This window comes from Eptesicus fuscus, chromosome 1, assembly GCF_027574615.1.
Source record: "Eptesicus fuscus isolate TK198812 chromosome 1, DD_ASM_mEF_20220401, whole genome shotgun sequence".
Lineage (NCBI taxonomy): Eukaryota > Metazoa > Chordata > Mammalia > Chiroptera > Vespertilionidae > Eptesicus > Eptesicus fuscus.
Genome location: NC_072473.1, coordinates 27,641,692 through 27,667,268, shown reverse-complemented (window position 1 = coordinate 27,667,268; position 25,577 = coordinate 27,641,692). Strand labels below are relative to the sequence as shown.

Here is a 25,577-nt window from a genome sequence, read left to right as displayed (position 1 = left end):
AGTGTATTCCTCAACCCATATGTTCACAATCTTAAATGGTCTTTAAAATGTCTCTGTACTTCTGGCTTCCCTTTTATAAATGCTACAACATGAAATGTGAATGACTCCCAAGGCAGGCTCATGGCCTGGCCTTGCAAGCACTGCCAGTCAACCAGTGTAGTTGCAGCAGGGCCTGATTGTGATTCAGTATTCAAAGCTGTCACACCTAAGCTCAGGGTCTCCATCAATAAACACACTGGATACAGTTGCAGAGAGACATATTTATCTCTTCCTTTATTAAAAGAACATGCTTAGTAGCCATGATAATGAAATTTCTAGTTCTTTATGCTTTGTCACATAGCCCATGTATAAGATGAATTTAGCATGTGATTTGCCTCTCACTGAGAAAGCAGGTCTCCCAGACAAAAACAAAGCAGCCTGGCAGAAGCTCTCCACCGTGCCAGGTGTTGTTAGGAATAGGCCCAGCTCTGCAGTGGACTCACTCCTGTTCTGTGGAGATGAGATTTGCCAATCTCTGTGTCTACATATGCCCCCTAGATCCATCACGACATATTTGAAGTAGATTTGAAGGACACTTGGGAACCAACATTAGCCTAAAGCCTTAGAATATGCTATCTCTACCTGAGTGATTTTGTTAGTAAAAAGTTTTTGGGAGATAGAGCACATGTAAAAAGCAGAAGCTGAACCTACCAAATGCTCACCGGTTGTTTTAATATATCCATGTGAGAATAAACTAATGAATTTATGGATTATTAGTATACATACTGCCCAAAAATCCCTTTAGTCTTTTGGAGGCCATAAAAATGAGAGGGCCAAATGATCCACTTATTTCTTCCATTTAGCATTCATGGATCATCCAAAACACAATGTCTGATGCCCTAGACAACACAAATAGAAATATTAAAAACAACTTCTTGGACCATAGTGCTAGGCATCTCAGGCCAGACTGCCAAGGTGCAGAAACAGCTGGTCGGCTGTCTTAGGGGCTATGGCTGCCACAGTGCTAGGAGCTACTGAAAGAATTTTAGAGACAGGAGAGGCAGTTTAGGGAAGGGGGGTCCATGGGAGAGGAATGCATACATGATGGGCAAAGACAGATTCAAGCCGCCAGATTGTTTACAAGAACGTTACAAGATAAGGGGAAGAAGAAGAGGGGGGCACCAGCATTTATAAACCCATAAACAAAGAGACTCAGAGCTCTATATTTTTTTTCCATGAGAGAGAGAGAGAAATAGAGAGAGAAAGAGCAGGTTTTTCCCTATTTGGGGACCCCAGGAGGAGTTTGTATATGCTTGCAATAAACTTCCACTTTTTTGTTTCAGATCTTTTACTCTGCAAATTTTATTCTTCAAACTTTGTAGGACAAGAATCCACAATGAGGAGAGTCCACTTGCCATTCCGTATATCACTACTGTGCGAGCTCTGCACTCACAGTGCTGGCTTCTGAGACCTTGGCAGACACAGATTAGAGACACCTACCAGCAAGCTTCATTGTTGTCTTTTTGGAAACTCATTTCCATTAGAGCAGAACCTCTTCAAAAGGAGAAGAAGGTAGATCTTAAAAAAGACCAAGCTGCTATGGACCATTGAAAAAGAGGAACAGATGACTAGAAAAGGCTGGCCAGGACATAATTCCCATTGAAGATTTTATTATACCTGGTGGTTATTAGACAAAGTGAGACATCGACCTCAGGTAGAGCTCTCCTTTGAGGAGGTTGAGTGGAGAGTTTTGCTTCTAAAGAAGTGGTCCCTGTACAAGCAGGGACAGAATGAGATGGAGAGGAAAGCCATCAAGTCCATGCTTGAGGCCCAGCAGGAAGCTCTGCAGGAACTACAACTCCTGTTCCAGGAGCTCTAAGTGGAAACCATAAAGCAGGACTCCAGTTGTTCCCCTTTGAGAGAGAAGGGTCAAATTACACACACTGCTCTCCAACTTCCAGGCCCCTGAAGGCCGGTATCATGACACAAGGTGTACACAAGTGGAGTCCAAGAGGTAGAGCCACAGGCAGCTGTCTGAACCTGCTGCTCTTGACAGCCAGAACAACCAGGGCTTAAGCCTGCTTATCACAGAATTAGACATGCTGAGAATAAATGTGAGTTTAATCAAGAAAAAAAGCCACTTCTATAACATATGCTTAAGAAATACATAGTCAACTAGGAACTGGTATATGTTTGTCATAGCAAGTTGTAGATTCCAGTTTCATATGCAAGTTAATGCCCTGGGATTATTTTATTTCAAGTGCTGTTACTCACATAAAATTACATATTTGGCTCTTCCTCACTTCATTCCCCAATCTTAAGCTTATGTTATTTAAATCTGAGGAAAAAAATAAAAATAAGTAGAGACATTATGTTCGGTAAGCACTGTGATAGAAACATAGACATCAGGAGAACTTGAAGCTTGGTCTGTTCCCACAGTAAGCTACAAATGGAGCGTGTAGGCAATTCCACACATATCAAATTCAAAGACTATTTATCTAAAACACTCAGTGAATAGAGGCTCTGGTATTTTCTTGGCTTGAATTCTTCATACTATTTCCTCAACTTTCCAGCTGGCTTTTCATAAATAGAACCAATCCAAATTTCTGAAAGAAATTTCTTTACCCCAAAGTATATCCTCCATGATCACTACTTCCATTGTGACTGTTGTAATACATAAGGGCTAGAATGGCTGATTGGGGCCATATTGTTAAAGTCAGGGATATATACATGGTGGAAGAGTCAGTGAGTAAGATGCTGCTCTCGTGTAAGTGGCTTGAACTCAGACTTAATTAAGGGCTTTAGAAAGGAGCGGAGATACCAGAGGACTGACAAGCCTGACATTTGGTGATATGAAGGAGGAAAAGGATGATCTTTTTTTAAATGGCACCATACTTACGCTTCCAGCTAAGATATTAACAAGGACTGAATTTACCCTTTCACATAAAGTAACTAAAAAAATGGTCAAAATATATGAAAAACTAGTTTTCAAGGAATCATGCAATGAGAAACAGTGATTGTTAAAATTTGCAAAACAAACTGATTAACCTATTTTTAAAAATATATTTTTATTGATTTCAGAGAGGGAGAGAGAGATAGAAACATTAATGATGAAAGAGAATCATTGATCAGCTGCCTCCTGCACACCCCTTACTGGGGATCAAGCCCACAACCCAGGCATGTGCCCTTGACCAGAGTCAAACCTGGGACCCTTCAGTCTGCAGGCCAATGCTCTATCCACTGAGCCAAACAGACTAGGGCTGAACCTAACTATTAATGAGATGGATGGGGTAAATATGATTAAAAATTGGCATCAGAGGATTTGCAAGATGGCGGCTGGCAGAACGGTGGTGAGGGAGAGGGTGTGAGTGAGTGAGGGAGTGAAAGGGATGTGTGTGGATATGTGTGGTGTGTGCATGTGTGAGTGAGGGACAGTTAGATCCTGCAGGAGTATCACTGACTGGCAGACCAGGATCTCCTGGATGGGAAGAACCTGCCACAGTTGTGGGCACTCCCCGGGCTGTGGGGCTTGGGCATGGAGCCCACACCATCTTAAAGGAGAGAGCAGCTTCCACTAGGAATCCAGCCTTAGCACCATCCAGACTGCCCTTGGACACTGCCCAGGATCCAAAAGCTACTCCAGCCAAAGTCATGCTGCCTTGCCCACAGACCTTCAGACCCCAGGATGTCCACCTCCAAGGGTGTGCAGCTCCCTTATCAGAAACTGCAACTCCCTCCTTCTTGGCGGCCAGCGTCTGGACACCGCAGTGAGCTACTGAGGGCTTGCATACCCAGACAATTTGCACAGTTTCAGCCACATACTCCAAGATTTGCACATCTATAGCCACTGGCTCCTGGACCCCCTCAACATTGGCAGAGTGAAATCACCCTGGCCAGAGTTCTACTGCCTTATCCACAGACTATGGGACAGCTGCTTCCCTCTGTCATGGGCTCTGGGAACTTCACAGTGATTTCCAGAGTGATGTTACCACAGCAAGAGTCACACAACACTGGCCACAGTCACACTACCTGAGCCTCAGGCCTCAAGACCACTTTTTCCCAGGCCGTGGACTCTGGGATCTCACAGTGAGTGCATGCCAGTGAGACCTTAGGCAACCCTTTCCACAAGAGCTGGAACTACGAACACATCCACAACAGCTTGCATGACGAAGCTGGGGGTGAGTCACATCGTCAGACAACCTGTGAGGAAACTTTACCCAAGAATGAGAAACTAACATTCATGACCCAACTACATCAGAGAACCCAAATAGCTCAAGTAGGGGGCTCCACTAGAAAACTAAGCTCAGGAGATCTGAGAGACTGCATCACTGGGTCCTAAAAGTCATCAACTACATAGGACCATGCCCAAAAGAACCACGGTAGCAAACAGTTGGGTCTAAGACATAGAAACAATTAAAACGTTACAGCAAAAATGGGGACATAAGAAAACAATCCTCAAAGGAAAGAAAAAGAGGAATCAACAGAAAAGGAATGAAATGAAATGGAGGCAAGTAATTTGTCAGAGAAAGAATTCAGAGTAATGGTTATAAAGATGCTCAAATATCTGGATGACAAATGCACACATCTCAATGAAATTATAAGGAGCTGAATGAGAATTTCACCCACATGAAAAGAAACAAAGAGGAAATGAAGAATGACATAGCTGGATAAAGAAAACAATGAAAGGCTTCAACAGTAGACTAGAAGAAGCTGAGGACCGCATTAGTGAATTAGAAGACAGGGTAGAAAAAAACACCCAAGCAGAGCAGCAACTGGAAAATAAAACTTAAAAAGCAGGAGGAGAGCCTAAGGGAGCTTTGGGACAACATGAAATGAAACAACATTCATATAATAGGGGGTCCAGAAGGAGAGGAAGCTGAGCAAGGAATAGAAAACCTGTTTGAAGAAATAATGACAGAAAAATTCCCTGATTTGGGGAATAAAAAATGTCACACAAGTCCAAGAAACACACAGAGTCCCAAACAAGATGACCCCAAAAAGACCAACACCAAGACATTTCATAATTAAATTGGCAAATATCAACAACAAAGTAAGAATCTTAAAGGCTGCCAGAGAGAGACAGAAAGTTATCTACAAGGGACCTCCCATTAGACTACCAACTTATTTTTCAACAGAAACACACTGGGCCAGAAGGGAATGGAACGAAGTATACAAAGTGATGCAAAGCAAGGACTGAACCCAAGAATACTATACCCAACAAAGCTATCATTCAGAATTGAAGGGGAAATCAGGAGCTTCACAGACAAAAAAAAAGGCTAAGGGAATTCATTACCACCAAGCCAACAATGCAAGAAATGCTAAAGGGACTGTTGTAAAAAGAAGAAGTAGAAAGGGAAGAAGGAACACAGGCACAAAAAGTAAAAATGGCTACAAACAAGTACCTATCTATATTTATAAAAGGCTAATATGCTAAGTTCTATTCCCTCCATCCAACTTGTCCCTATGATACACACTGACCACCAAGAGGCAGACACTCAATGCAGGAGCTGCCAAGCTATAATAACTTGGCAGTGTTGGTTCTTGGGTGACACACCCCAAAACCATAAGGAAGGAAGCCCAATTCCTCATGGGGCCGCATGACTCCAACTTCAGCCGTGGGTTATGTTGTTGCTGGGGCACTGTAGGCCCTGAATCTGGTTAACTGCACACTTGAATTTGCATTCCACTCCCTGTACAACAGCAATTTTGTAGAGTGCCTTCTCACACTTTGGGACCCCTTGAGTGATATTGGACAGCCGGTTTCGACCCGATCCCCGCAGACCAGGCCAAGGGACCCCACCTACTTGAGGGACCCTGATCACTCTGCAGACACTGAGTGACTGCAGGAGGTTGGCTCCAGGGCATGTCTGGCCTGTCTTGCCCAGTCCTGCCATGCCAGCCACCTTCTAATTAATTTCCTTTCAATGTGCATGAATCTGTGCAGTGGGTCACTAGTCAATAATAACCTTAAATGTAAATGGACTAAATGCTACAAAAGACATAGGGTAGCTGAATGGATAATAAAATATGACACATATATTGCTGTCTACAAGAGAGACACCTCAGAACAAAGGACTCACACAGACTGATAGTGAAGATATGGGAGAAAAAATTTCAGGCAAATGGAAATGAAAAAAGAAAAACTGGGGTAGCAATACTTATATATGACTAAATAGACATTAAAGTGAAGGCCATAACAAGAGATAAGGAGGGCCACTTCATAATACTAAAGGGAACAATTCAACAAGAGGATATAACTCTGGTAAACATATATGCACCCAATACTGGAGCACACAAATGCATAAAAAAAACTTCTGGAAGATATCAAGGGAGAGATCGACAGCAACACAATCATGGTAGGAGGTCTTAATACCCCATTGGCACCACTGGATAAACCCTCTAAACAAAAAATGAGCAAAGAAACAGCAATGCTAAATGAATCACTGGATCCAATGGAATTAATTAACATCTTCAGAACATTTAATCTCAAAGCAACAGATTACATATTCTTCTCAAGTTAACATGGGACATTTTCAATGATAGACCACATTTTGGGACACAGGCAAAGCATCTTCAAATTCAAGAAGATAGAAATCATATCAAGCATCTTCTCAGGTCACAATGACATACAATTAGAAATCAACTACAATAATCTATATGTCTGTTTTTGTGCAAGTACCATGCTGTTTTGAGAACAGTGGCTTTGTAATACAGCTTAAAATCTGGTATTGAGATCCCTCCTACTTTATTCTTCTTTCTCAGGATTGCTGTAGCTATTCACGGTCTTTTTTTTTTTTATTCCAGATGAATTTTTGGAAAGTTCTTTCTAGGTCTGTGAAATATGCTGTTGGTATTTTAATGGGGAGTGCATTGAATCTGTAGATTGCTTTGGGTAGTATTGACATTTTAATGATGTTGATTCTACCAATCCATGAACATGGTATGTTCTTCCAGCTGTTTATGTCTTCCTCTATCTCTTTTTTCAGTGTCCTGTAGTTTTCCGTGTAGAGGTCTTTTACCTCCTTAGTTAAGTTTATTCCCAGGTATCTTAATTTTTTTGGTGTGATGGTAAATGGCTTTTTTAGTCTCTCTTTCTGTTAGTTCACTATTGGTGTATAGAAATACCATAGATTTCTTGGCATTAATTTTGTATCCTGCTACATTGCCGAATTCATTTATTAAGTCTATTAGTTTTTTGATGGAGTCTTTTGGGTTTTTTATGTACAATATCATGTCATCTGCAAATAAGGACAACTTTACTTCTTCTTTTCCAATTTGGATGCCTTTTATTTCTTCTTCTTGTCTAATTGCAATGGCTAATATTTACAGTACTATGTCAAACAGGAGTGGTGAGAGTGGGCATCCCTGTCTTGTTCCTGTTCTTAGGGAAAATGGTTTTAGTTTTTGTCCATTGTGTATGATGTTTGCTGTGGGTTTATCATATAAAGCTTTTATTATGTTGAGGTATGATCCTTCTATTCCCACCTTGCTGAGAATTTTTATCAAGAAAGGGTGTTGGATTTTGTCAAATGCTTTTTCTGCATCAATTGATATGACTTTGTGATTTTTATCTTTCAGTTTGTTTATGTGGTGTATCACATTTATTGACTTGAAGATAATTGTACCATCCTTACATTCTTGGGATAAATCCTACTTGGTCATGGTGTATGATCTTCCTGATGTACTGCTGGAGCCTATTTTCTAGAATATTGTTGAGGATTTTGTCATCTTTGTTCATGAGGGATATTGGCCTGTAATTCTCTTTCATTGTGTTGTCATTATCTGGTTTTGGTATTAGGGTGATGCAGGCTTCATAGAAGAAGCCTGGAAGTATTCTTTCCTCTTGAATTTTTTTGAATAGTCTGAAGAGGATAGGTTTTAGTTCATTTGACAAAGGAGGCATGAACATACAATGGAGTCAAGACAGTCTCTTCAGTAAACGGTGTTGGGAAAATTGGACAGATACATGCAAAAAAATAACACTAGATCACCAACTTACACCATACACAAAAATAAACTCAAAATGGATACAGGACTTAAACATAAGACAGGAAACCATAAAAATACTAGAGGAATCCACAGGCAGAAAAATCTCAGACATATGCCAAAAGAACTTCTTCACTGATACTGCCCCTAGGGCAAAGGAAGCTAAAGAGAAAATAAACAAATGGGACTACATCAAAATAAAAAGCTTTTTTACAGCAAAAGAAACCATCAACAAAACAACAAGAAAGCCCACTCTATGGGAGAACATATTTGCAAATGCCATCATTGATAAAGGTTTAATCTCCAACATCTACAGGCAGCTTATGCAACTCAATAAAAGGAAGATAAATGATCCAATAAAAAATTGGGCAATGGACCTAAATAGAATCTTTTCAAAAGAAGACAGAAGGAAGGCCAAGAGACACATGAAAACATGCTCAACGTCACTAATTATCTGAGAGATGCAAATCAAAACCACAATGCGGTACCATCTCACACCTGTCAGAATGGCTATCATCAACAAATCAACAAACGACAAGTGTTGGCGAGGTTGCGGAGAAAAAGGAACAATCATGCGCTGCTGGTGATTATGCAGACTGGTGCAGCCACTGTGGAGAACAGTATGGAGTTTCCTCAAAAAATGAAAATGGAACTCCCATTTGACCCAGTAATCCCACTCCTAGGAATATATCCTAAGAAACTAGAAACACCAATCAGAAAGGATATATGCACCCCTATGTTCATAGCAGCACAATTTACAATAGCTAAGATTTGGAAACAGCCTAGGTGCCATCAGCAGATGACTGGATCAGAAAACTATGGTACATCTACACAATGGAATACTATGCTGCCATAAAAAGAAGGACTTTTTACCATTTGCAGTAACCTGGATGGAATTGGAGAACATTATGCTAAGTGAAATAAGCCAGTCCATGAAAGAAAATTACCACATGATCTCACTCATTTATGGATAATTAAGAACATTATAAACTGATGAACAAAAAGGTAGATACAGAGGCAGTAAAGCATCAAACAGACTGTCAAATTACAGTGGGAAGGATAGGGAGAGATGGGGGAGATAAGAGATCAACCGAAGGACTTGTATGCATGCATATAAGCATAACCAATGGATGCAAAACTCTGGGGGGTGAGGGCATGTATGGGAGTGGGGTGGGGAGGCAATGGTAAGATATGTACACATATAACACCTTAATAAAAAACTTGCCTTGTTTAAAAAAATAATAAAAAATAAAATAAAAAGAAATCAACTACAATAAAAACAATGAAAAAAAATCAAGCACTTGGAGACTAAATAGCATGCTATTTAAAAATGATTGGGGCTATAACCAGTTTGGCTCAGTGGATAGAGCATCAGCCTGTGGACTCAAGGGTCCCATGTTCGATTCTGGTCAAGGGCATGTACCTTGGTTGCGGGCACATCCCCAGTGGGGGGTGTGCAGGAGGCAGTTGATCGATGTTTCTGTCTCATCGATGTTTCTAATTCTCTATCCCTCTCCCTTCATCTCCGTAAAAAAAATCAATAAAATATATTTAAGACAATTATTTGGTTACTAAAGAGATCAAAGAAGAAATAAAAAGCATCATGGAAATAAGTAACAATAAAAACACAACAATCCAAAATCTATGGGACACAACGAAAGCAATCCCGAGAAGGAAGTTCATAGCTCTACAGGACTACTTAAAAAAAACAACAATAAATATGGTAATTATCTAACCCTGCAACTTAAAGAATTAGAAAAAGAGCAATAAGAAAAGCCCAGAGTGAGCAGAAGGAAGGAAATAATAAAGCCCAGATGAAAAATAAATGACATAGAGACAAAAAAAAATACAAAAGATCAATAAAACCAAGAGCTGGTTCTTTGAAAGGATAAATAAGATTGATGAACCTCTAGTCAGACTCACCAAGAAACAGAGAGGACCCAAATAAACAAAATCATAAATGAAAGAGGTGAAGTAACAACCAACCCCACACACATACAAATGATTGTAAAAAATACTATGAACAACTCTATTCCAACAAACTGGACAACTTAGACCAAATGGACATATTCCTAGAAAAATACAATCTTCCAAAACTCAATCAGGAAGAATCATAAAACCTGAATTGGAAGATAACTATGGAGGAAATTGAAGCAGTAATAAATAAAAAAATAAGTCTAGCAAACAAAAGCCCTGGGCTGCAGACATCCTTAGTGCTGCCATGGAGGTGAGAGAGGCTCCCACCATCGTTGCTGTGTTCACCAGTTGAGAGCTCGGCTTCTGGCTGAGCAGTGCTCCCGCTGTGGGAGCACACTGACCAGGAGGGAGCAGCTCCTGCATTGAGCGTTTGCCCTCTAGTGGTCAGTGCATGTCATAGCAACTGGTCATTCTGCTGTTCAGTCAATTTGCTTATTAGCCTTTTATGCCTGCAGGATCAGGCCAAAACCAGTTCTCTGACATCCCCCAAGGGGTCCCGAATTGTGAGAGGGTGCAGGCCAGGCCGAGGAACCCCACTGGTACATGATTGGGCCTGGAGAGGGACACGGGAGGTTGGCCAAGCAGGGAGGGACCACTGGAGAGCTCCAGGGCATGTCCAGCCCATCTTGTTCAGTCTCGATTGGCCAGACCCCAGCAGTAAGTTAACCTACCAGTCAGAGCGTCTGCCCCCTGGTGGTCAGTGCACATCATAGTGACTGGTTGACTGGTCAACTGTCTGTCCCCTGGTGGTCAGTGCACATCATAGTGAGCAGTTGAGCAGCCTTAGCATATCATTAACATATTATGCTTTGATTGGTTGAACAGATGACTGGACAACCAGACACTTAGCATATTAGGCTTTTATTATATAGGATTAAAGATTTCATATACTTTAATAGCTAGAAAAAAATATATATATATATTGTGGGTAAATTTCATACTATGTTTCAGGGGGTTAAATAACCAATATTCCCTGCTAATTTTCAGTAAATATCACATAAAAAATGGATCACCTGAAAGAATACAGGAATAGAACTTGTTCTTTTTTTTCTGTGATATAAACTCCTTCCAATGGCTATTTATGATCACTGTTCACTCCTTAAGGCAGATCAGTTTACTGCAGGAGACATGACCACAGCCACCCTGCATTCCGCCTTCTGGTTTGGGGCCTTTCCTATGGTGACCACACTCAGAGCAGTGCCAATTCTCCTTTTCTTTCCCTCGGTGCCCTTCCAGGTTGTGTACAGACATGATGCTTCCTTCCCCACTCCCCCACTCCATGGTAATTCTTTCCCCTTTACTGAAGTGAAAAGCAGGTTTTCTTCGGGAAAAAATCTTGAAAATCCTGTTTTTATGTTTAATGGTTCTTAAAATAACTCTATTTAGGAAAAAAATGGCTTCCTACACATGTGCATCATACACACACTTAACAGTATCATCCTCTTTCACTTTCCCTTTCTCATAATTTATCCAATGATAGCATCATCTCCTTTGGAAAGCCTCACCTTCTATTCCTGAGCATGAGGCACACAGGGGTTACAAGAATACCTCTTGCAGCTCCATTTGTGCTTCCTCCTGCCAGTCACTGCACCACAAATCAGAATCCCGACTAAGGACAGTCTCCTTGCTTGACTGCCACGCTAGACACACCATCTCAGAGAAACCCATAAAATCAGAACACTCTGGACTACTTGGCCCCTCATTGGTGGCCCCTTCCTTCTAAGTCCAAGTCCCCAGTCATGTGGCTCCTTGATTTCCCTAGAATGTAAGGACTACACCAAGGAACATTTTCCTCTCTCCTCATGCTAGCTATCTACACGTAAGAGTTTATGGGGATCCACACACTAAATTTCCTTTTAAGGATTTACCTTATGATCCTTTGTATGTTCGGGCATTTAAGCATAAACATTTGAATTTGTCCTGGCAGTTAGGAACACCATAAAGGAGCAGATAGCCTGTGCTTACTTGAATGACGGGCTTACTGGAGAGATTTTACACCAATTTGCAAGACACCAAAGATGTCTTTATTTTGATTTGCTTTTTTTCTTGTTAAATAAAATGAGAACTTGCAAAATATTCATGGTCATTGCACTCCTTAAGAAAGTGTAGCCTGTTGGCAATATTACAATGGATATATGAATAAGAAAAGACAACTTATAACTAAAAATGTGTACTACTTTATTAATGATTACTATTATCATTCACACTGTCCTGTCATATAATTCTCAATTTTAGTGTTTATGCACATTTTCAGATAAAATTTTAACTCCCCTAAGAAAGAGAAAGCCTTCATCTTGAGTTTTAATTTTATCTAGGATGCCTAACAAATGATTTTTCACATAGTGGGGCTTCCATAGATACATATTATATGTGGATACATGTATATATACTAAACATATTACATATACACTGAGTGGCCAGATTATTATGATCTCTGAATGCATAATAATCTGGCCACTCAGTATATATATATATTAGAGGGGCCCGGTGCATGAATTCATGCATGGGTGGGGTCCGGCCAGCCTGGCCAGGGGGAGGGGACATGGGTGGTTGGCTGGCCTGCCTGCTGGTTGAACTCCTGGTCGAGGGGACAATTTGCATATTAGCCTTTTATTATATAGCAGTGGTTCTCAACCTTTCTAATTCCATGACCCTTTAATACAATTCCTCATGTTGTGGTGACCCCCAACCATAAAATTATTTTTGTTGTTACTTCATAACTGTAATTTTGCTACTGTTATGAATCATAATGTAAATATCTGTGTTTTCCAATGGTCTTAGGCGACCCTGATAGCGGTTCTCAACCTGTGGGTCATGACCCTCAGGTTGAGAACCACTGCTGTAGAGCCTAAGACCATCGGAAAACACAGATATTTACATTATGATTCATTAACAGTAGCAAAATTACAGTTATGAAGTAGCAACGAAAATAATTTTATGGTTGGGGGCCACCACAACATGAGGAACTGTATTAAAGGGTTGTGGCATTAGAAAGGTTGAGAACCACTGTTATATAGGATACACTGAGTGGCCAGATCATTATGCATTCAGCTAGCATAATAATCTGGCCACTCAGTTTATAAAACATATACAGGTATCTCATGCATATACTATCTTTATAATTTTCATACTTGGTGTGATTCTCATTTTTTTAATTGATATATAATTGAGATACAATATCCTACTATGTTCAGGTATGCATCATAGTGATTCAATGTTTACATATATTATGAAATCATCCCCACGATAATTCTAGTTACCATCTGTCACCATACAAAGTATTACAACATTATAGACTATATTCCCTACTAGAGGCCCGATGCACAAAGATTTGTGCAAGAATGGGCCTTCCTTCCCCTGGCTGCCAGCACTGCCTTTGCTCTGGCCCGAGCCGCCTTTTCACTCCAGCCCAGAGCCACCTTTCTACCTTCCCACAGTGCCCAGAGGCCCGGAGCAGCTGGGGCAGTGTGGAATGCACAGGCTATCTGTTCCTTTATGGTTTTCCTAACTACCAAGACACAAGTGGCCCACCCCGCCCCCGGCCACTCAGCGCCTGCGTATGCAAATTAACCAGCCAGCTTTTTTGGGTTAATTTGCATATTCATTCCTGATTGGCTGGTGGGCATCATGAAGGTACAGTCAATTTGCATCTTACTCTTTTATTAGTGTAGATATTATACTTTACATCCCTGTGACTAATTTTTAACTGAAAGTTTTTACCTCTTACTCCCCTTCACCTATTTCACCTGACCCCCTGATTCTCATTTTAACAGGCTTAATTACCGTATTTTCCGGTCTATAAGACGACTGACAGTATAGAAGATTTTCCTGGGTTAAAAAGTCATCTTATATGCCGGAAAATACGGTATTTTTTGCTAGGAAGTAAAAGTCAAATAAAAAGATTTATAATCTTAAAGAGACCCACATTACACTTTTAAACATGAATGATGCTATGAATTCCTAAGCTGTGTGCTAACCAAACACGTTGTAAGACGTGTTAATATTCAAATGTTGTGAAAAATACTGGGTGGGAACAAAACCGTGGACTCTAGTTTGTAGAAGAGGGAGCCAGAGGCACACTCCTGGGACAGTCAGGTGAAATAAGGACACCAGAGCAGAAGGTGAACTGACATCATTTTGAGAATTCTCCCCGGGGCAGGAAACAGACCCTCCCTTTAAAAAGTCTGATGCTGCTAGTGGGGCTCATTTCACTCTAACTGGAGAATTCCTCATGATCCCTTCACAGTATGGCAAACACAGCCTCTTAGCAGTTTGATGTGGTGCTCCTCCGTCTAGACAGGCATGATTTACTTGATGTTGAAAGGTGAAGGGGCAAAACCCAGAAGGCTTCCTCATAAATCCGACAGGCAGGCCTCTCTAACACAGTTGTTTGCTGGACCTGCCAACTGAAATACGTGGTGAGAAACAAAATCAGCTGTCCAGCAAGAGGCTAGAATGCCCACTTAATAGCAGCCTTTGTCTAGTGAGATCCTGTCTTAATGCAGTGGAAGTAATTCCAGGGGAAAAGATAGAACTGTGGCAACTTGTTTGGATCTAAGACTAGGCTTCAGGACATGTTCCGAAAGGCTCCATTTGGGACGAGTTTCTTGAAGTTCTGTGTCATGGCCTCTAGGGAATCTGCCTTGGCCTGTGGGGAGCCTGCAGTGGCCTGTGGGGAAACTGCAGTGGCCTGGGGAAGCTGCCTTGGCATGCTGTCTGTGCATTTGCGTATTTCCAGTTGTTGTCTTCTCATCCTCAGCTGTAATGACGTCTTTCTTAGCTTACTCTCTAACCAGCATCACATGCAGTGTAATATGCTTCCTATGGCACATCCTCATCCACCCCATGGGGACTCCTATAGGGAGGATGCTATGTTAAGCACACTCAGAGCACCAGAGTTCATTTTCAATCCTTTCAAAGCAGGTTCTGGTCGCCTTTCCCTTCCCTCCTCCCTCCTCATTCTAATGGCTTCATCTGTGCAAATATGGTTTACTTATGACCTAAAACTGCATTCCACAGTACACATTCTGGCTCCTTCTCTATAAAACGTATTATTATCTTTGCCATACTTTCCCCCCTTTGGTAAGGGGTAAGAGGATTAGCATAGGGAAACCTTGCAGGACAATAAGCCAAATTCTTTTACATGCCTCATTTTCCTAAATGGATTATTAAATGCAAATTGCTAATCACATAATTTTGCTTATGCAAAAGAGAGTCAAGATATTGCTATCCACTGTTAATTACAGGTGAGAGAGGATTAAATTGGAAAGAATCTCACTGCACAAAAATGGCAAAGGAAAAATAGCAAGAAGCCTAATATTGTTATTATTCAACAGAGACAACCAATAAAAAAAAAAAGAGGAGTTAAAGTTTTTCTTAAAAGGAATTCTAGAGGCAATTTGATAATTTTTTACAATCCAATTAGCTTTTAGTTTGTTTGTTTGTTTTGCAATCAAAAGACATTCTGTACCAAAAGAACATTTTTAAATTAAAAAAAAAACAAAACAAAACATGAAATGGCAAAATCTCCCCAATTTGGAAAAGAAAGAAAGAGGGCCGATAATTTCATAGTAATGAGTTCTTCATGATGAAATCCTTGATTTCTGCCCCATTTTGCTACTTTCTGCATAGTAGTCTCCATTCCCTCATAACATCAAATATTTACATCCAAACCATCTAAAACAGGCACACTTTCCCAATATGATTTTGAAACTTTATTGGTCATGCTAAATTAATCTTAGCCTACAGTATGGAATGCATGTTCTTGTGCCTCAGAAATGTATTTGTTAGTTTTTAGGTGTTTCAAGGAATAAATTACTTTGCTGCATAATGCAACATAATTCCACGCCTCATTGTGTTCTTTATACTGATTGAACTCGTCTGCTAAGAGAGAAGTTTGGAAAGTTAACAGCTTAAATCTCCAAACCCAGTGAATTTATATTACCTATCAAACAAACATGGTGTGACCTACAGAACTGACTAGGGAAAACTTGGGCCAATTGTTGAAAAGAAATAGCTAACATTTCAATTTCTCTAAGTGTCCAACATTAAGAAATAAAATGATTCCTATTTTCACTTGAGCTAACAGTTTGTTTTATATACATATAGTTATTGATTTCAGAAAGGAAGGAGAGAGATAGAAACATCAATGATGAGAGAAAATCATTGATCGGCTGCCAACTGCACACCCCACACTGGAGATTGAGCCCACAACCCAGGCATGTGCCCTGACCGGGAATGGAACCATGACCTCCTGGTTCATAGGTCGATGCTTAATCCCTGAGCCATATTGGCTAGACATGACTTAACAGTGTTTTTTTTTAAATATATTTTACTGATCTTTTTACAGAGAGGAAGGGAGAGGGATAGAGAGCCAGAAACATCGATGAGAGAGAAACATTGATTAGCTGCCTCCTGCACACCCCCCACCGGGGATGTGCCCGCAACCAAGGCACATGCCCCTGACCAGAATCGAACCTGGGACCCTTCAGTCCACAAGCTGATGCTCCATCCACTGAGCAAAACCGGCTAGGGCTGACTTAACAGTTTTAAAGTGGGATAATATATAAACATTTTCTTACAAACTTTGAAATTATATTGGCACACCTCATAGTTTACTTGATTCATGTCCTATAATGTATAATGTGGCTAGTATCAGAAGCTTCCATTATTCCTCAATAAAATAGTGAACTATAAGTAATTATCAATATTTACAAAAATAGGAGTATTATTTTTTTAGATAAATTATGATGAGCTGAGTTTTGTGTGAAAACAAGCAGAGCAAACTGAAAGCTACAGTGATGTTATTTTGTCAGCTAATACAGACAAATCTGCCCCTGATAAAGCTGGGGGGTTACTGCAAAGTGCCTTTGCAGAGAAAAGCTGATTATGGCGTAAATGATGTGACTTCAGCTCATAGGGGAAGAATAGAGAGTTGGAATCTTTACATCATCTTCACACTTTAGTTTGGATATTCATCTCTACCTTTTTCCAAAATAAATATTGCACCGCATCTATTGCATTGAAACTTTAGAATATAAATCTAATAGTAAAAGATCCACTGTGCTTAATTTTTTTAGAATTGGTGAGTCATTCCATCATTTGTTACCAAAGTAATTATTGAGCATCTACTACATGTGCTACAAGGTTGGGCCTGTGATGAGACCCTCACAGCCTGAGCCAGAACAGAGGTGACAGCTCAGCTGGTTTGAGTTTGCACATTTCTCTATCCAAGGCTGATGGCCATCCCAGTCTCCTTTGACTAACATCTGCCTGCATACTTGAGGTGTGGTCTGAGGTTATAGCACAGCATTTTTTCTTTTAGAAGACACCTCATTGGGGGTGACCCTGCCAATGCTGCCAGCATCTCTATCCCCACAAACAAATGACAGAGCAGATCAACCTGGGCAACTTGGGATCCAAGTACCACAGTTTGAGCTTCATTTTCTCAAGTTGGTTTGCACATCAGGAGGAGGTGCTAATATTCTGGGGAAAACCAAAACACCTTTTCACTCCATCTCTTTTCATTTCATCCCCTTTCATTCCAGCCAGCCATGCCTTCCTCCCACACTGCTCTGCTGTGGTGAGTAGGACACCAAAGAAAGAACATAGAGGCACTGTTTTCTGTCTGTGCTATCTTGAACATATTATGTAGCATTCCATTCTTTTTACAGCTTTAATGAGGCATAATTGGCATAAACTAAAATGAATGTTTTAAAAACATTCAGTTTGATAAGTTTGGGCATATGTGTGTATCTGTAATACCATTATCACAGTCCAAGTCAATAACCTCAAAAATGATTCTTTATATCCATTTGGTATTTAGCATTTTAAACCCCAGATTCATCTGTAAAACGAGTATGAACATAGCAACCTTATAATGTAATCACAGAACCAGCTCAAAATGGTCCTATCCGGTTTCTAACAGGATACTGAGTTGTTTTTCAGAGACAACAGACCAAAATAGACCAAGTCATGCAGCCAAAGCACGTGCAGAGGAAAGATCTTTGATTTTCAGCTCTACACGGAACCAAAATCTTGCCCCCCAACCCTCACAGAACCAAAGGACATAATAGGAACTTAAACACCAGAACCTCTTTCAGAGGCAGAGTCCATTGTCCAGGAAGATCTGGTGCTGAGGGCCATTATAAATGGCCAAGCTCCAAGGCCCTCCAATTAAAACTCGCCCCACCAGTGCTTTCCCATACCTGTTCTTCCCTAACCTTTTAAAAACCTACCTCAAATTGGATAGGAAAGGCAGATTTGAGCTTTTTCCCTGTCTCCTCATTGAGCTGCCTCTTGAAATAAACTTTTTCCTTGTTTCATACTCAGTGCTATAGTGATTGGTCTTACTGTGTATCGTGCTTCAATGGGGAAAAGGGGGGAACATCTGTAATACTTTCAACAATGAAAATAAATTTTAAAAACGGGTTCAATTACAATAATGTAGTAAACATTTCTAAAATACGGGTAAGGATTATACTATGTAGCAGGAGACAAGTCTGTACACTTTGCATTTAGTGAATATTCATGAGCAATCAAGGTCTAACTGATTCTACCATTTTTATGCTTCCCATTTTTACCCCAATAAGTCAAATCTTTTCTCAAGCTTACAACCAGAAATACAAGATTCCTATGTAAGCTCTACACAACTTTACTGAGTTATCTGTAGAGGAGAGAGAGCTGGGCATTCTGAACTATCCAGGGAATGGATGGTAACTACAGATACAAGCCCTAGTGTTGGCTGATAGCTAAATAAACAGTTGTGCCTGTATGTGGAAGGGAGAGGGATGAATGAAGGGCATAAATAGCACTATATGAAGGGAGTTTGACCTTTCCTCAACAGCTGACACCAGGGAATGAGGATTCACAAAATTATGTCAGCAAGGAAGCCACTATCTGATTGAAAAAGATAGCAGAGAGGAAAACTTAGCTCCCAGGAGGAAACTGTGCTTACCTGAGTCCACATGGAATTAGTTGGGGTTCAACAATGCAGATGTTCAAAGTAGAATGGCTGAGATGTGGTAGTTCCTTAAGAATAATAGATTGTTTACATGTGCCTGTGAAGGAAAAAGGGAAGAAACTGAAGGGGAGCAGAATTTGCTACCCAAAATATGCCTCTTTGACATAAGGATAATTTTAAGCTGACTAGTTTTAAGGAACAGCAGACATAGGAGAAGCTCCAAAAACTGAGAAGTTACCTTTTTTGTAAGAGACATTTAATTTATAAGGAAAATCTCCATTTATAAGGGTGTCTTTTTCTCTGTACCTGGAAGAGAAGAATGACTAAATTTCTAGGAACTGTTATACATTGGGAAGGCAAGGACTTAAATATAACAACCATACCCTTGGTTACTGTGCTTTCCTGGTAGCCTCCAATAACTGACTCCCTACTCTAACTAATCTTTTGTCTTTGCCTGGAGATGGTATTTGGGGTAGTGGCTTAGGCCCTTTCAGGAATTAGTAAGTTATCCTGAATCTCTTCCATGTATACAGGAGGTATACATGTTATTAAACTTGTTTGTTTTTTTCCTATTAATCTGTTTGTTTTTATTACAGAGGGTTCTCAGCCCAGAACATAAAGTGGAGGAGGAAAAGCTATTGTCTCCCCCACAAAACTATCTTAAGAAATCCTCTTTAGTATTTGAAAAGGAATGGATGGGATTAGATCACATTTTACAGAGTTAGAAGGAAATCCATGTCTGAATGTGAACCATTCTTTAATTTTAAAACCGCCATTTAGTTGGTTAGGTCATTTTGAATTGAATCTTGCTCGTTTCCTAGCTGTTAAAATGCATGTGTTTAAATAATATTCAAGCACCAGATGATTCAAAGCAATACAAGGTTGTCAAAGTAGAATTTGGGGAAACATCACAATATGTTAATAAATGATTCACACCCTCAACACCTCAAAACACACGGGCCTATAAAATATTTTAATGTATTGTTTTCTGGCTTTTAATATTACATTTTTAGCACTGCCTATTTTTATTGTGCTCTTCAAGGACAGTATGTATATCAGAGATAGAGCTGTAACTATTTTTTAAAGTTTTGAAAACAGATGATATGGTATTAGATTTAATCATATGAAATTGCCACTTCCCAGGTCAAAATCACAAAATCATTCAAATATAGGTGATGTTTATGGTTCATCCTAGTTGGGAATCTCTCTCTCTCTCTCTCTCTCAATCTCTCTCTCTCTCTCTCTCTCTCTCTCTCTCTCTCTCTCTCTCTCCCTCTCTCTCTCTCTTTCTCTCTCTCTCACACACACACACACACACACAGCAATTGGACTATTTATTGGCATTGAAAAAGCATTCCTTTAAACAAGGGATGAGATACTGAGCACTAAAAGTCTCACCCCATTTTATGAAATCTTAAGACCAAATTCTCCATGGTCGTACACAGCTTAATCACCAACAGGAGCAAGAATTTGAGTTAAATTAATTGAACCAAACTGTCCTGCTATGAGATAATAAGAGGAAAGGGGGGTGGGGTGGGTCTGGGTGCAAAGTTCTTGCTTTCACACAACCATGTTAAAGGTATAAGAATCTAACAATTCCCAGTGCAGCACAAAACTCTTCCCCATTGTTTTAAGGCAGTCGTTTATCAATAGTCCAAGTGCCAAGAAAATTTCATGGAAAACAGGGGCATACCCTTTGGCTGTGAATGTGGCCTGCAGTTGAGGAGCCAAGTTCTTAAGAACCAAGGACTGGCCCATCCTGTGTGGTTCAGTAGTTGAGACTTGACCTATGATCCAGCAGGTCATGGTTCTATTCAAGGCACATTTTTCCGGGCTCATCCCCAGAAGGGGACATGCAGGAGGCAGCCAATCAATGATTCTCTCTTACCATTGATTCTTCTATCTCTCTCTTCCTCTCTGAAATCAATAAAAATTAAAAAAAAAGAAAGAACCAAGGACTGGTTGACCACTCTTGGGGGAAAGCGCCTTCACAGAATCTCCAGCATATGGTCTCAGCTTCCCAATCTATAAAATGCAGCAGTGGTGGTGATGGTGGGGGTGGGGGTGGGGAGTTTAAGGAGGATGGAAAGACAGCTAGGCTTCCAGATCAAAATCATCACACTCCTCATTGTTTGATCTTGGACGAGTCAACCCAGGTGGCCAAGTCCTCCACGCTGCGTGTGACAAGGAAGGTGGGGTAGGTGACTAGTGGCACTTGGCCCAGCTCCTGGAAGGCCAGGGCAGCTTGGAGGTGCTACTCCATGCACAGCTTAAGGAGCACAGTGGGCACGCTGCAGTGGCTGAAGGACGAGGCCCTGACGACATCGCAGAGCTCGAGCGAGCAAGCTACACATAAGCACCAGGCCAAGATCATACAGCTTGTCCAACAGCGTGGCCAAGGTATGCGTGTGAAACAGGTTGCACTTGGGCAGATCATGCAGGAGCCAGGCCAGCTCATGCACTGGACGGCTCAACTGGTTGTAGCACGTGTAGTCCTTGCGCTGCTGCAACCAATAAGGCCACAACACGTGAAGTTTGTGCAGGTTTTGGTCAGTGAACTGCCAGTTCAGGAAGTCCACCGGCTTCAACAGTTTCTGTTTGTGGAAGTTAAGCTTCCGCACTAGGATGGCAGCTGCCAGCTCCCTAGGACCCAAGGCTCTACTTTAGAATCTCTTAAGAGGATCTCAGGACAGAGTCTACTTCTAGAAAAGCACAGTTTGTACATTTTGGGGTTTTTTGTAAAGAATCTCTGTTGATTATTATTTTTAAATATATTTTATTCATTTTTTTACAGAGAGGAAGGGAGAGAGATAGAGAGTTAGAAACATCGGTGAGAGAGAAACATCGACCAGCTGCCTCCTGCACGCTCCCTACTGGGGATGTGCCTGCAACCAACATACATGCCCCTGACCGGAATCGAACCTGGGACCCTTCAGTCCACAGGCTGACGCTCTATCCACTGAGCCAAACCAGTTTCGGCTCTGTTGATTATTTTTTTAAAAGCAAGCCCAGTGGTATTTACACTCATTTACAGCTGTGCAACTGTTCTTATATTAATTTTTTAAGCTATTAAAATATTTGCTAATGTTTGTTTTTTCCATAATTTTTAAAATGCATTATCATTGTAGTTTACTTCTACTTCCATTGAGTGCCATGTCCTAATTATGTTATAACACTCAAGTTGCCCAGAGAGCTTGTTAAATGCAGATTCCTGGAACAATTACTAAACATACTGGGGGCTGTGCTTTGGTTATTATTATTATTACTAGAGGCCCGGTGCACGGAATTCGTGCACGGAGGGGGGTTGTCCCTCAGCCCAGCCTGTACCCTCTCCAATCTGGGACCCCTCGTCCACCGGGATCGGGCCTAAACGGGCAATCGGACATCCCTCTCACAATCCAGGACTGCTGGCTCCCAACTGCTTGCCTGCCTGCCTTCCTGATTGCCCCTAACTGCTTCTGCCTGCCAGCCTGATCACCCCCTAACCACTCTTCTGCCAGCCTGTTTGCCCCCAACTTCCCTCCTCTGCTGGCCTGGTAACCCCTAACTGCCCTCTCCTCCAGGGTTGATCACCTCCAACTGCCCTCCCTTGCAGGGTTGGTCCCTCTCAACTGCCCTCCCTTGCAGGCAGGGTGCCTCCCAACTGCCTTCCCCTGCAGGCCGGGTGCCTCCCAACTGCCCTCTCCTGCTGGCCATCTTGTGGTGGCCATCTTGTGTCCACATGGGGCCAGGATCTTTGACCACATGGGGGCAGCTATATTGTGTGTTGCAGTGATGATCAATCTGCATATTACTTTTATTAGATAGGATAGAGGCCTGGTACAGGGGTGGGGGCCAGCTGGTTTGCCCTGAAGGGCATCCCGGATCAGGTGGGGGTTCCCTTGGGGTGTGGGGCAGCCTGAGCGAGGGGCCTGTAGTGGTTTGCAGGCAGGCCACGCCCCCTGGCAACCCAAGCGGAGGCCCTGGTATCTGGAATTTATTTTCCTTCTACAATTGAAACTTTGTAGCCTGGAGCAGAGCCAAGCCTGGGGCTCCCTCCGAGGGCCGGCGGGTAGCCATTTCTGTTGGGGTTATAATTGAAACTTTGTTGCCTTAAGCGGGTGTGCCCGGCCAGGGTGTGTGGAAAGCTTTGCTTCCCCTGTTGCCGGCGGCAACCCTGGCCTGCTCTCTCAAGCTCCATTCTGCTTGAATTTGTTTACCTTCTATAATTGAAACTTTGTAGCTTGAGTGGAGGCTTAGGCCTGGCAAGGGCTGGCAGAAAGCTTGGCTTCCTCTGTTACCTAGGGAACCTTGCTCTCTGTGGCTGTAGCCATCTTGGTTTGGGTTAATTTGCATACTTGCTCTGATTGGATGGTGGGTGTGGCATGTGTGTGTTAGAGGTATGGTCAATTTGCATATTTGTCTATTATTAGATAAGATTATTATTATTAATACTGTAAGAGAACATTTATTTGGTAAATCACAGAGGTAAGAAAAAGTAATTCCTAGAAGATATGGACTTAGGAAACCAGTTATAGAGGCAAAGGAAGGGCCCTTGGAGTTTGGGAGTAAGGAAGCCAATGGTAATGTGCCTGGGGGGTAAGGGAAAGGGAAGGGGGCTGGTGACCAGAGGAAAGGCTCTGGAGTCCTCCCCAGAGGGAGAGCCTGTTCTTTGGTTATTTTGAGTTGCTAAAACAAAATACCATAGACTGTGTGTCTTAAACAATAGCAGTTTGTTTTTTTCTCACATTTCTGGAGACTGGGAAATCCAAGATCCAGGTCCTGGAAGATTCAGTGTCTGGTGAGAGCCCACTTCCTAGCTTGTAGACAGTGCTTTTTCACTATGTGCTCACATGGCCTTTCTTTGGCAAGCATTCTCTCTCTCTTTCTTTCTTCTTATAAGGGCATTAATTACATGATGAAGTTCCCACCCTCATGACCTAATGTAAAACAAATTTCCTCCTAAAGGCCCTCTCTTCAAAAGCCACATATCAATTTGGGTGGACACAAATATTCAGTCTATAACAGGGTGAGATCAAGGAATTGCACTTTAAACAAATTTCCTGAAATTTCAAAAATTAAAGGCATAATTTTTGAGACCATGTTATATACTTTTTACGTATCTTCCTAATTTAAATCTTATAGCAATTGTACATGGTGCATTTTATAACTGGTATTTTTTAAAGGAGGACTGAAAATTCAGCAAGACTAAAGAATTTGCCAAGGTCTGACAGCTACAAAGTTTAGATTGATTTCAAATACATGCTTTCCCACCATGTTTCAAAGCTCTCTGTATGCCTATTAGTTTTTATCCTTCTGGAATCATTTGTACATTAGTCTAAGTCAAATAACAGTAGCTTTACTGTATTAAGGCTAGAAAAATATTGGCTGTCTGAAAAGAACAGCTGTGTTCTGAGAAAAATAGATGTGGTTGGTAATTCTAAGTATGAGTCAAAAGTATTATAGTAAGAAGTTATCCAAAGAAAATAAAGAGAGACATCTGGAAATCTATTCTTCATCACAATACTTTGTCAGTAAAGTGTTGGCTGATGATAGAAAGACAGTAGCTCTAAGGCATGATAGAAAGAAGTTGGGGAAAAGATCTCAGTAAGTGGAGTAAGGGTGTGGGGGCTAATATCCTCTCTCCAGAGCACCTACCTCTGGGCATGATCAAAGGGGAACAGTTAATTGCAGGAATTTCCTGAGGTGGTCCTGGCAGTCACAACAACAAGGCCCCCTCCCAACCAGAGTCAGAATTTGGTTCCACAAAGCTTGGAGACAAACCACACCCCCCCACACACACACACATAAACACACAAACTTGGAAACACATAAAACCCCAAACACTAACTGACCATGCGTACAACTCACCTCTTACATTGGCCCACATCCACTCACTTACTTTTTGCTTCTTTCATAGTGGCGCCCACTACCTGGCCTCTTTCTTTTCCACTACCTGAATAAAACTTGCTTTGTTCTCACTTAGATTCTTCCTTGAAATTTTTCCTCAGGGAGTCAAGGACCTGGAGGTCACCTGAAACATGAAAGGTCAGGGACTGTGCTGGGATAGGGCCAGTCCACAGTGTGGAAGTGGTCTGGTAGCAGTTCCTGTATTTACAAAGACAGAAAAACCTGAACCTGGGTTTAATGACATATAATTTAGTGGAATCACATTTATAACCAAAGTATGAAACACATATGCTTCTGTAAATCAGAGGGACATGACAAGACCTTTTGCCATTGAGTCCTTTCCTTCCTCAGACACCAGGGCCCTGCTCGCCACATAATCGATGCATCTGGGAAACATCCTGTCATAATCCGCCCCCCAGTGATACCAGCTGCTGCTCTGGGAACAGGAAGCCTTCTGCCTCAGCTACTGAGCTGGGACATCCTTACTGTCCTTCTCCAACTGCACCTCCAGTGAAGGCCCATTTCCTCTTTGGGATCTTGAATACCATCATGGGAGAACACTCTTGTTTAAAGCACTGTTCCAGACCCCCAGTGAGGACTTATAAATCCAGCTGGTCCTATTATGGACTATTTAATTTCTTCCATTCCTCCAACAAATGTGTATTGATTGCCAACTCTATGTCAGGCACTCTTCTAAATATCAGGAATACAGCAGAAAATGAAACAGATAAAAATTATGGTGAGGAGACACACAAATTAAGATTTAAAAATAATACATGTAGAC

At 41.4% G+C, this 25,577-nt stretch overlaps 2 pseudogenes; one reads left to right on the top strand and one right to left on the bottom strand.

Annotated features, from left to right (window-relative positions):
- Window positions 1–988: 988 nt before the first annotated feature.
- LOC103302854 (39S ribosomal protein L40, mitochondrial-like) lies at window positions 989–1,997 on the top strand (annotated as a pseudogene).
- Window positions 1,998–20,998: 19,001 nt separating this feature from the next.
- Window positions 20,999–25,341, bottom strand: LOC103302853 (U3 small nucleolar ribonucleoprotein protein IMP3-like; annotated as a pseudogene).
- Window positions 25,342–25,577: the final 236 nt, after the last annotated feature.